At 43.3% G+C, this 11,576-nt stretch overlaps 5 non-coding genes and 1 pseudogene across 5 annotated transcripts; 2 read left to right on the forward strand and 4 right to left on the reverse strand.

Moving 5' to 3' along the window:
• Positions 1 to 3,161: 3,161 nt before the first annotated feature.
• trnah-gug (transfer RNA histidin (anticodon GUG)) lies at positions 3,162 to 3,233 on the reverse strand. The gene has a single exon. It is a non-coding gene; the product is annotated as a tRNA-His (tRNA).
• A 507-nt stretch (positions 3,234 to 3,740) lies between these two features.
• trnay-gua (transfer RNA tyrosine (anticodon GUA)) lies at positions 3,741 to 3,829 on the reverse strand. Its single transcript is given in 2 exon segments — positions 3,741 to 3,776; positions 3,793 to 3,829. It is a non-coding gene; the product is annotated as a tRNA-Tyr (tRNA).
• Positions 3,830 to 5,115: 1,286 nt separating this feature from the next.
• trnay-gua (transfer RNA tyrosine (anticodon GUA)) lies at positions 5,116 to 5,204 on the reverse strand. The gene is given in 2 exon segments: positions 5,116 to 5,151; positions 5,168 to 5,204. It is a non-coding gene; the product is annotated as a tRNA-Tyr (tRNA).
• Positions 5,205 to 5,896: 692 nt separating this feature from the next.
• Positions 5,897 to 10,942, reverse strand: LOC142385712 (uncharacterized; annotated as a pseudogene).
• trnai-aau (transfer RNA isoleucine (anticodon AAU)) lies at positions 9,171 to 9,244 on the forward strand. The gene has a single exon. It is a non-coding gene; the product is annotated as a tRNA-Ile (tRNA).
• trnar-ucg (transfer RNA arginine (anticodon UCG)) lies at positions 9,983 to 10,055 on the forward strand. Its single transcript has one exon. It is a non-coding gene; the product is annotated as a tRNA-Arg (tRNA).
• Positions 10,943 to 11,576: the final 634 nt, after the last annotated feature.

Below are 11,576 nucleotides of genomic sequence, written 5' to 3' on the forward strand. Positions count from 1 at the left end.
ACGCGGTGTACCCTGCTGGACTGGCTGAATTCTTTTCTCACGGAGGTCCTTCTGGTTCTGACTGCGCTGACTCACAGAAGATCCACTTGAGATAGCAGTAGAAAGTGGAAACGACTGCTTTGGCACAGTTTGAGCATTAATCCTGTTTGAATATGGGCTTTGCCAGTTAGGTTTTGACACCAAGCTGCTCTGTATTCTCACTGTACTCTGGGCTGGCTGTGAAGGAGCTTGTATGTAGCTACTAGCTGAAAGTCCTTGGCGAGAACCTCTTTTGGCTGCAGCTTGTGTGTCGAGGCTACTACTCTGGACTGAGCGTGGAGAAACCACTACTTGTCTGACTTGATTCTGGGGATAGACACCAACATGTCGTAGTCTGCCAGCTTGTTGAGTAAAGCCAGCATATTTGTTGCCATTTAGGGAGCTCTGTGCTGTAGGACAGAAAGAGACATCAGTCTACTTTTGTAGGGAGTTACAGTAGCAGGTTAAATGTGTTGTGCTCACCTTCTGAAGCCCATAGACAACATACATGCTCTGCTTGAGCTAAAACCAGCAAGACCCTGCACAGAAAATAAGACACTACAGTTAAAAGAAAGACAACTCAACACTTCTAAACATGGCTGCAAACACTTACCCCAAACCAAGGCCACAAGTCATTTCTGTGCGCCTACAGTCCAGTCAAAGAAACCGTAGCCTAACTCCCCTAAAGCTACCTGCTCTGCATGTGTATCCAGCAGTGATTTGGTATTTATTTCAACCTGCAACCAATCAGTGCTTAATGAACTGATTGACTGCAGGTGCTTCTGCGGTGGAGTAAGGGTGATTGCTGATGCTTCGAAATAAAATCTTCTGTCCTTTAACAACATGGCTGCAAACTTTTGGAGCTTTCAGTATCTAGTCATTGACTGGAGGTTTAACATTGATAATGTTAATAAATCCATCTAATATGACCTTTCTTTGAGCCAAGCTTGATTTAGAGAGGATAATTATGAGGAGATGCCCACTTTAAATGGAAGTGTCAGCACTCACCTTTGGGATTGTAGGAATGTCACACACACACACACACACACACACACGCACACACACGCGCACACACAGACAAACACGCACACAAACACACACACACACACACACACACACACACACACACACAGACAAACACGCACACACACACGGACACCTGTGTGACGCCAGTCATGTTATGAGGTCGTTAGACTGAGAAATAGTTTGGGTGTATTTGATGTAACATAATAAAATAATTTAGGTGTCTTTGAGGTAACATGAAAGCACCCTCGTTTGTCAACGACAGCACCAGCATGAGAATACATAAAAAGCTGAGCACATTTCTCATTCTCCTGATTCACCTCAGAGAAGGAAGGTTGGAAGGCATGGCACAAAAATTCAGTGTTGCCCAAGCCGTGGACCAGGGCACAGCGACTCTCTCTATTCATCCTCCTCTGACTCTTCAATTCAATTCAATACACTTTTATTTATATAGCTCCAAATACAACAAATGTCATCTCAAGGCACTTCGACAATAAAGTCCAATTCAAGCCAATTAGAATTCAATTAATTGTAATCATAATTATTCAAAAAATAATCCAATTCGTTCATATAGAGCCAATTCAAAAATCATTTCCTAGCTAAGGAAACCAACAGATTGGACTGAAACTTTGTTTTCGGTCCAATCTACCGTCCTGAAGGTGCCTGAGGCGACTGTGGAGAGAAACGACTCCCTTTTAACAGGAAGAAACACCATTCAAAGGATATCTGTTGGAACAGGGAAACACGAGTGCCACATATCAAAGAAATGTTTCTGAGATTCAGTTCTCACAGCCTGTGGATCTATCAGCAATACCATTATTTCCCTTTCTTGTAAATTTGTGTGAGTTTACAAAGGTTTTCCATAGGTGTGCTAGGAAAAAACAAAGGATACTGCTGTAGAAATAAAGTTATTTTTATTTATATTTACAAACACACTGACAAACATACACACACACACAGACACGCATGCAAACACGCACACACGCACAGACACGCATGCAAACACGCACACACATACACTCACACGCACACACACACACACGCACACACACACACACACACACACACACACACACACACACACACACACACACACACACACACACACACACAATAACAGTCAATGAAAAGAATGAGTACATTTTTTTTTCTGCCCTCTTCCTCTTCATCTCCTCCATCCACTGGTCAAGTGGCACAACAGCTGTCTGTGGGCAGTAAATGTGGCCATAATACTGGCTGTGGCCAGGGGCTGGTAGCACAGACTACACTTGTTTTTCTCCACAGTGCGGACATAGGGCTTACGAGCAAGTGGTGGAGAGGGAATGGGTCCAGCAGGAGCAATCTGCCGGACAGCAGGAACTGGAGTTGGACACACAAAAACAAATGGGCCAGAGGAAGGACTGGGGTTGGGGATGACAGGTGAAGGAGCAGAAAGGTGTGAAGGTGTTTGGACCATGGTGGGACATGCAGGACGGGTTGTGGACAACAGGTACGGGAGCGGGATCAGCAGGGAACAGCTGCCTTGGGCTTGGGCCTGTTTATCAGTTAAATAAACACAAAAAGTGATGAGAAACCATCAGTTTCAGATGCGTTTCAGATCAAATCAGCCCCAGTTTCTATCATGCATTTAGTCGTTACAGAAACATATCTGGCATCTATCTGGGAAAGTCTCCACATCGTCCAACACAGATGTTGATCCTCAATATACCCTCACATTGTCCAGCGCAAAAGTCCAGCCTTTTTGTTTGGTTCTTTTTTGTCAGGTCTATCCATCCATTCTTTTGGCACATGATTTTCATCTTCTGTTGTTAGGATGTTTATACTTTGGGTGTGGCGGTGTGTGAAAACCCTCCCTTTAGAAGAGCTAAAAAACACAGAACATATGCGGCCTTGGCGACTCATTAAAAAGGCACTATTTCTCATTGGGGCCTGTTTGATACTTTGACCCTTTTTATGCTCTTTAAATGGGCAGACCTTCTACATTTGTGCTGTTTGATTCTTTCAGACCTTTGATACGGGACAGAGGCCTGTAGACAAAATTATTTTTTTAAAACGTATAGGAACTCCAAGTTGAAAGTGGGATCTTTTTTCAGCGATGCAAACAATTTCGGTCGGGGGGTTGCCGTGACCCGGATTCGAACCGGGGTTGCTGCGACCACAACACAGAGTACTAACCACTATACGATCACGGCCGGTTGTGGGTTTTTGTCGTGTGTGGCTTTGATGTGATCCGAAACATCTTCGTATCCCAAGGACTGCATATGTAGCTCTGCGGCATGTGGCTGGCAGGCATGTTTTTTTTTTTTTTGTGTTTGTAGCAAAATCATTGACAGCAGAGATAAAGAGGAAGACGAGCTTTCCTTACGGTGTGGGGTCAGCCAAATGTGTTGCAAGACGACACACTGTGAGGTATTTTTGGGGCGTAAGTGAGCTGGGATACCCAGGGAGTAGAAGGTTTAAATCGATCCTGTTCTAAAGCAGTGGGAGAAGTGAGAGACTAAAACCAGCGTGTCGAGCTAGCCAGGAGTTCAACCTAGAATCTTCTGATCCGTAGTCAGACGCGTTATCCATTGCGCCACTAGCCCTTAGCAAGTTCGATAGAGAGTGGAACAGTCTTTCGTAAAACTGCATATTCCAAAAGCTTTGAAAGGATTGACGGAGTTGGCCAAAAGAGCCTTTGTATACAAAAGGTTGGCACATCCTTCGAGCCAGAATTGAACCAGCGACCTAAGGATAACTGTTGTTGGGCACCTACAGTCCTCCGCTCTACCAACTGAGCTATCGAAGGGAGCAAAGCTAACATCCTTTTCATGAATCCTGTATGAATGCATGTAACCAGGCTTAAGATGCGTATCATGGGACACCTGCAGTTCTCTGCTGTACCAAATGAGTTATGGAAATGAGCCAGGGGCTTGGGCCTGTTTATTTGTTAAATAAACACAAAAAGTGATGAGAAACCATCAGTTTCAGATGCGTTTCAGATCAAATCAGCCTCAGTTTCTATCATGCATTTAGTCCTTACAAAAACATATCTGGCATCTATCTGGGAAAGTCTCCACATCGTCCAACACAGATGTTGATGCTCAATATACCCTCACATTGTCCAGCGCAAAAGTCCAGCCTTTTTGTTTGGTTCTTTTTTTGTCAGGTCTATCCATCCATTCTTTTGGCACATGATTTTCATCTTCTGTTGTTAGGATGTTTATACTTTGGGTGTGGCGGTGTGTGAAAACCCTCCCTTTAGAAGAGCTAAAAAACACAGAACATATGCGGCCTTGGCGACTCATTAAAAAGGCACTATTTCTCATTGGGGCCTGTTTGATACTTTGACCCCTTTTATGCTCTTTAAATGGGCAGACCTTCTGCATTTGTGGTGTTTGATTCTTTCAGACCTTTGATACGGGACAGAGGCCTGTAGACAAAATTATTTTTTTAAAAGTTTGAGAAATCCAAGTTGAAAGTGGGATCTTTTTTCAGTGATGCAAACAAATTCAGTCGGGGGGTTGCCGTGACCCGGATTCGAACCGGGGTTGCTGCAACCACAACGCAGAGTACTAACCACTATACGATCACAGCCGGTTGTGGGTTTTTGTCGTGTGTGGCTTTGATGTGATCCGAAACACCTTCGTATCCCAAGGATAGCATATGTAGCTCTGCGGCATGTGGCTGGCAGGCATGTTTTTTTTTTTTTTGTGTTTGGAGCAAAATCATTGACAGCAGAGATAAAGAGGAAGACGAGCTTTCCTTACGGTGTGGGGTCAGCCACATGTGTTGCAAGACGACACACTGTGAGGTATTTTTGGGGCGTAAGTGAGCTGGGATACCCAGGGAGCAGAAGGTTTAAATCGATCCTGTTCTAAAGCAGTGGGAGACTAAAAACAGCGTGTCGAGCTAGCCAGGAGTTGAACCTAGATTCTGCTGATCCGTAGTCAGACGCTTTATCCATTGCACCACTAGCCCTTAGCAAATCTGATAGAGAGTGGAACAGTCTTTCGTAAAACAGCATATTCCAAAAGCTTTGAAAGGATTGACGGAGTTGGCCAAAAGAGCCTCTGTATACAAAAGCTTGGCACATCCTTCGAGCCGGAATTGAACCAGCGACCTAAGGATAACTGTTATTGGGCACCTACAGTCCTCCGCTCTACCAACTGAGCTATCGAAGGGAGCAAAGCCAACATCCTTTTCATGAATCCTGTATGAATGCATGTAACCAGGCTTAAGATGCGTATCATGGGACACCTGCAATTCTCTGCTGTACCAAATGAGTTATGGAAGGGAGCCAGGGGCTTGGGCCTGTTTATCAGTTAAATAAACACAAAAAGTGATGAGAAACCATCAGTTTCAGATGTGTTTCAGATCAAATCAGCCTCAGTTTCTATCATGCATTTAGTCGTTACAGAAACATATCTGCCATCTATCTGGGAAAGTCTCCACATCGTCCAACACAGATGTTGATCCTCAATATACCCTCACATTGTCCAGCGCAAAAGTCCAGCCTTTTTGTTTGGTTCTTTTTTTGTCAGGTCTATCCACCCATTCATTTGGCACACGATTTTCATCTTATGTTGTTAGGATATTTATACTTTGGGTGTGGCGGTGTGTGAAAACCCTCCCTTTAGAAGAGCTAAAAAACACAGAACACTCGACTCATTAAAAAGGCACTATTTCTCATTGGGGCCTGTTTGATACTTTGACCCCTTTTATGCTCTTTAAATGGGCAGACCTTCTGCATTTGTGCTGTTTGATTCTTTCAGACCTTTGATACGGGACAGAGGCCTGTAGACAAAATAATTTTTTTAAAAGTTTAAGAAATCTAAGTTGAAAGTCGGATCTTTTTTCAGCGATGCAAACAAATTCAGGCTTTCCCTATTTCTTCATCTGTTATAACATCAATTGTTGATTTGAATGAGGGCTGGCCTGCAAGATATTGAACAAAGTCTTCCGACAGGAAATGGGGTCCTGGACCCCTCATGTACAATTGACACCGCAATCATCTTTCCTGCCAGGAAGTATTCATCCTCCCTAACAGCTGTGAATGAATTCACATTGCAAAATAAAAACATGCAATACATTATATACTTTAAGATAGTGGAAAAAAAACATTTGCTGTGTCATATACATGTTTGATGATCTTAAACCAACCATTAGTATGGCACACCACAAAAACCTATGCATACCATTTGCATTGTACACCAAGAACCGATGACCTTCTGGTCCATCAAAAATGGGCCGGTCTTTCAGTTGTTTCATGAGGAGAGTTAAAAATTCCCGCCGTGGACCACCAGTGTCAATCCCCTCCTCAAAAACGCCAGCATCATCCGTGAATCTGACGAGCATGTCACAGGCTTCAGAGTACGTTGAACGCTTAAAACCTCTGACGGCTCCATCCCATACATTGGCCCTTGTAATGTTGAACCTGCTGACTTTTTTTTTATCAATCGGAAGCGACAGGTTGGCAATAATGTCAGGCAGTGTACTTCCCATCTCCTCCCTGTAATGACCAAAAGTGATTTAATTAATCGATATCCCATAGAGTGCACACTTTTATTTAAATACCAGCAATATAGTACAGTGAAAAACTTGAATGCCACACTCAAAAGCTAATTTTACACTGCTGTGTGTTGGATATCCTCCACATTGTCTGCCAGCTCCTCATCCTCTTCCTCAACACCTGGTGAATACAGGTCTGTGTATTTTCTGTTTCGAAATAAAAAATTCATGTTGAACCATCTTACACACAAATTTCTTCCCCATGAATAAAATTGAAAGTATGCAAGTCATCATTTTTTTTTACCTGTAGCAAGTCTGGTCGGAATGTGTTTCAGATGGATCCACATCCTCAGCATCTGATATGACAACAGTGGGCCCAATTGCCTATCCAGGCCAAATCGCTGATGAATGTCCTGGTTCATCTCTAAAACATGATAATAATAATAATAATAATAAATTATTACATTTATTTATACTGTTCTTCAGGCCTACAATAGTCATCTAGTAATGTAAATACAGGCAAGATTCCGACTGGTTGATTACCACTAGAAAGGACCTCTCATTCAAATTCTTTGACTGTGACAAAGATTAGATCCCTAAATGTACCAACCTTTCATCTCCAGGTTTGTGCTTGGGAGTACTTTGTTTTTGTGGTTCAAAAACCTGAGGGGGACAGGCATACATTTATCAACAATTTGTAGCAGCTTCCATAACTGTTCCCTTACCACATACAGTGTTTATATATCTCAATGGTGAAAGGCTGTTAGTATTGTCATAGATAAACAAATAAATACATTTATACGTAAATAAGTATTAAAATAAATGATAATTGATGTACCACTGTGTCAGCGCGATTGAATTCCGCTGTGCTTTTTGAGGCAATAACAATTTCTGAATCAGATGATACTGAGGTATCATCCACTACTGTAAAATCAAACAAATAACAGCTCATGTAGATAAATACTTCAGTAGAGTATCCAAAATGTCAAAATATTTAAAAATGAGATCCACAAACCTCCTCTAAAATCCATCTTTCATGCAAAGGAAAAAGGTGATCCTGTTGTATGGCCTTCCAAGTTCCTTTTTGTACTCAGACAATTTAAATGGCCTTTCTGATCCAGGCACACTGACCACTTCCGATCGGTCTGGATATAGAAGGATGAATTTTCCCACTGGCATGTCCTTATTGAAGGTTCGCATTTTCTGTACAGCTTGAATGAGCAAATTAGGTGCCGCTAGCTCTGGTACCACAAGTAACGGGAGAGTTTTTGGTTTCCGGTTAGCTCAGCTGGTCAGAGCGTGGTGCTAATAATGCCAAGGTCATGGGTTGAATTCCCATACTTGCAACGAACATCCGCAAAAACAGCACATAAGACATGCCTTTTAAAGATATCAATATATTTGATGCTGCTTGTCCTGGAACGGATCACAGGGGAAGCAATGTGAGCAGACATCCCTAGCCCCGTTTCTCACAGGACATAATCTACACCTCTTCTCGGGTGGACACACAGAAATAACAATTCAAGACCAGCATGGTTTATTTCTTGTGAGTCCTGGACCTTCCCTCAGGCCTCCTTACCGTGCAACTGATCCAAAATATCTCCCCTGGGGGGAATCTACATGATATTCTGACCAGATGCCCATACCGCCTGATCTGGCTTCATTCAAAGAAGAGCGGCAGAGACTGTATTCTCAGCGTATTCCAGATGACTACGCTTATCACCCTGATCCAAGAGGGTGAGCCTAATCACCACAGAGTGAAAGATGATTTCATCCCTTATGCATTCGCAATCTCATTCATTTAGTCACCACTCATAAGGAGTGACCAGAGGTGAGCGTTGGAAGGAAGATCGACTGGTAGAACGAGATCCTCCAGTCGTGGTCAAAATGGTCTGATCCCTAAACTCTTCCACTTGAGGCAGCAACTGGTTCTAAGCAAGGAGAGGGCCCTCAACCCTTTTCCAACTGAGGATCAGAGCCTCAGACTTGGAGGTACAATTTTATTCCTGACTATTTCAGACTTGGCAGGAGACCACCCCTGTACCGGCCGGATGACTCAGGTGAGACCATGTGGCCTAACGGACAAGGCGTCTGACTTTGGATCAGAAGATTGAGGGTTTGAGTCCCTTCGTGGTTGTCTTGTTTAGTTGTATGCTGTCATTACTGTACAGAAATCAAGAGCACTGTACTGAGTACTAACCAAATAAACACATGGTGAAAGCTGGTAAGTACTTTTCTAGTTATACTCCATGTCAGAAATCCTCTGAATGGAATGCCATTAAAGTCGGAGGATTTTACCAGTCTGTTACTGATAAAAAATTCAAAGTTAAGCTGATGTTGCGCAATGATCTTGGCTTCCCCATACTGCCTACACTCAAGCTATACAAAAAGATGAGAGACTTGAATAAGTAAGTTCTATCACGTCAAGTCATTGCAGCATATAACAAATGGTAAAATAATTGCATTGAAAGCAGTTTTTTAAGAAGTAAAAGTTTTTCAACTCACCTGCTGATAACATCCAAATCCGCAATACCAAAGGCAAGCTGTATAGAATGTTTGTGTGACTTAATTAGGTAACAGAGAAAACACTGAGAGCACTTATTCTGGCACAAATTTGCTCCTTGGGAAACTCAAAAACTGGTTGGTTAGCTCAGCTGGTCAGAGCGTGGTGCTAATAAAGCCAAGGTCATGGGTTCAATTCCCATGCTGTCCACAAACATCAGCAACAACAGCACATGTGAAAGGCACCCTTCCGTAACACATGACTTTTAAAGATATATCAATATATTTGATGCTGCTTGTCCTGGAACGGATCACAGGGGAAGCAATGTGAGCAGACATCCCTAGCCCTGATTCTCACAGGACATAATCTACACCTCTTCTCGGGTGGACACACAGAAATACCAATGCAAGACCAGCATGGTTTATTTCTTGTGAGTCCTGGACCTTCCCTCAGGCCTTCTCACCGTGCAACTGATCCAAAATATCTCCCCTGGGGGGAATCTACATGATATTCTGACCAGATGCCCATACCGCCTGATCTGGCTTCATTCAAAGAAGAGCAGCAGAGACTGTATTCTCAGCGTATTCCAGATGACTACGCTTATCACCCTGATCCAAGAGGGTGAGCCTAATCACCACAGAGTGGAAGATGATTTCAGCCCTTATGCATTCGCAATCTCATTCATTTAGTCACCACTCATAAGGAGTGACCAGAGGTGAGCGTTGGAAGGAAGATCGACTGGTAGAACGAGCTCCTCCAGTCGTGGTCAAAATGGTCTGATCCCTAAACTCTTCCACTTGAGGCAGCAACTGGTTCTAAGCAAGAAGAGGGCCCTCGACCCTTTTCCAACTGAGGATCAGAGCCTCAGACTTGGAGGTACAATTTTATTCCTGGCTGTTTCAGACTTGGCAGCACACCACCCCTGTACCGGCCTGATGACTCAGGTGAGACCATGTGGCCTAACGGACAAGGCGTCTGACTTCGGATCAGAAGATTGAGGGTTCGAGTCCCTTCGTGGTTGTCTTGTTTAGTTGTATGCTGTCATATATGTACAGAAATCAAGAGCACTGTAGTGAGTACTAACCAAATAAACACATAGTGAAAGCTGGTAAGTACTTTGCTAGTTGTACTCCATGTCAGAAATCCTCTGAATGGCATGCCATTAAAGTCGGAGGATTTTACCAGTCTGTTACTGGTAAAAAAATCCAAAGTTAAGCTGATGTTACGCACTGATCTTGGCTTCCCCATACTGCTGACACTCAAGCTATAAAAAAAGTATCGGCCATCGATCTTGCAGATGATTCTGCCTTCCCTGATAAACGTGTGTTGACATTTCTCCTTGGCATACCAAAAGAGCTTATACCTCAAGCGTGTGAGGTCATCACTGATGAAGATATCCTTGTACTTTTCCTTTTCGCTCAGTTTCGCTTTATTCCTCATCAGTTCAGCTTTTTTCCTCCTGCTCACGAATCTTACAATAGTTGGTCTGTTCATGCTTTGCTTTTTTGCGTCCCCCACGCGATGCGCCGTGGAGATGTCACTCTCGGTGATGGCTGCACCTGCCGCTGCAGCAAGTTGACACACTTTCTCCACGAGTTGGTCCTCCGTCTCATCATTAGTTTCCTCAGTCCCATTGATACGGACATTTTCTTTCCGGCTGTACTGCTCAAGTTCATCTTCTCTGTATCTGCTTTCCAGTATACTTTTCTCGAGCTTGTAGCAATCCACCGATGCGCAAATTTTCTTCTGCACCGCTTTGACTATTGCTGGCACTGCTGCTTTGATAGTTATTAGCACCACTTTACCCAGATCTTCAGTACCGAAGTTAGTCAGAACTGCGTCCGATTCCGCCTCGATTGCTGCCACTATATCCGCATGCATAGCTTCGTCTTCTTCCTCGCCTCTCATGACTTTGATCAGCGCCTCCTCTACTTCGCTTGTCTCAAACCTGTTGGTTGTAGGGAGGAATAACCCGCGATTTGCGACAATACATCTCCACTGGGATGATTTTCTTAGGATTCATTGCATCAAGGCTTTAAACAGTGCAGTATTAATGGTTTGCCCTCTTAGTCATAGTGTACAAATGTTAGACCTACTGACTGACCACCATAGCATCTCGCTGTCCTCAGCCATATACATGACCTGCATTTACAAAACCCCAAAGAGTAACGGCCAAAAACAAACATGAGCCTTGGAAAAGATAGCTTGCCAGCCAGCTGCCACTGTCACAGTGGTAACATCCATTTTTTTTGCATGTGCTGTTTCACTGTTTATTCTGTGACCCTGAAGGGACTCTTTAGTTGTGTGTGACATTAACATATAAGCTTTATTAAGGACTCTCTGTAGTTCCACATATAAAAATGATTTCTGACCAAGGTCCCCTTTATCTCTGGCAGTAGAAGAAACTGAAGTTCTTCAAAATGTCAGTAACAAGTGAGACTGGGTAAAATGAGCTTTCTTTCTGTTGTCACACATTAAGACTGAAAGGGGCACCTAAAAGGATTTGGGATTCATGTTTGAACCTTATCAGAGGATGAAAGTG

This window comes from Odontesthes bonariensis, chromosome 8 (assembly GCF_027942865.1).
Source record: "Odontesthes bonariensis isolate fOdoBon6 chromosome 8, fOdoBon6.hap1, whole genome shotgun sequence".
Lineage (NCBI taxonomy): Eukaryota > Metazoa > Chordata > Actinopteri > Atheriniformes > Atherinopsidae > Odontesthes > Odontesthes bonariensis.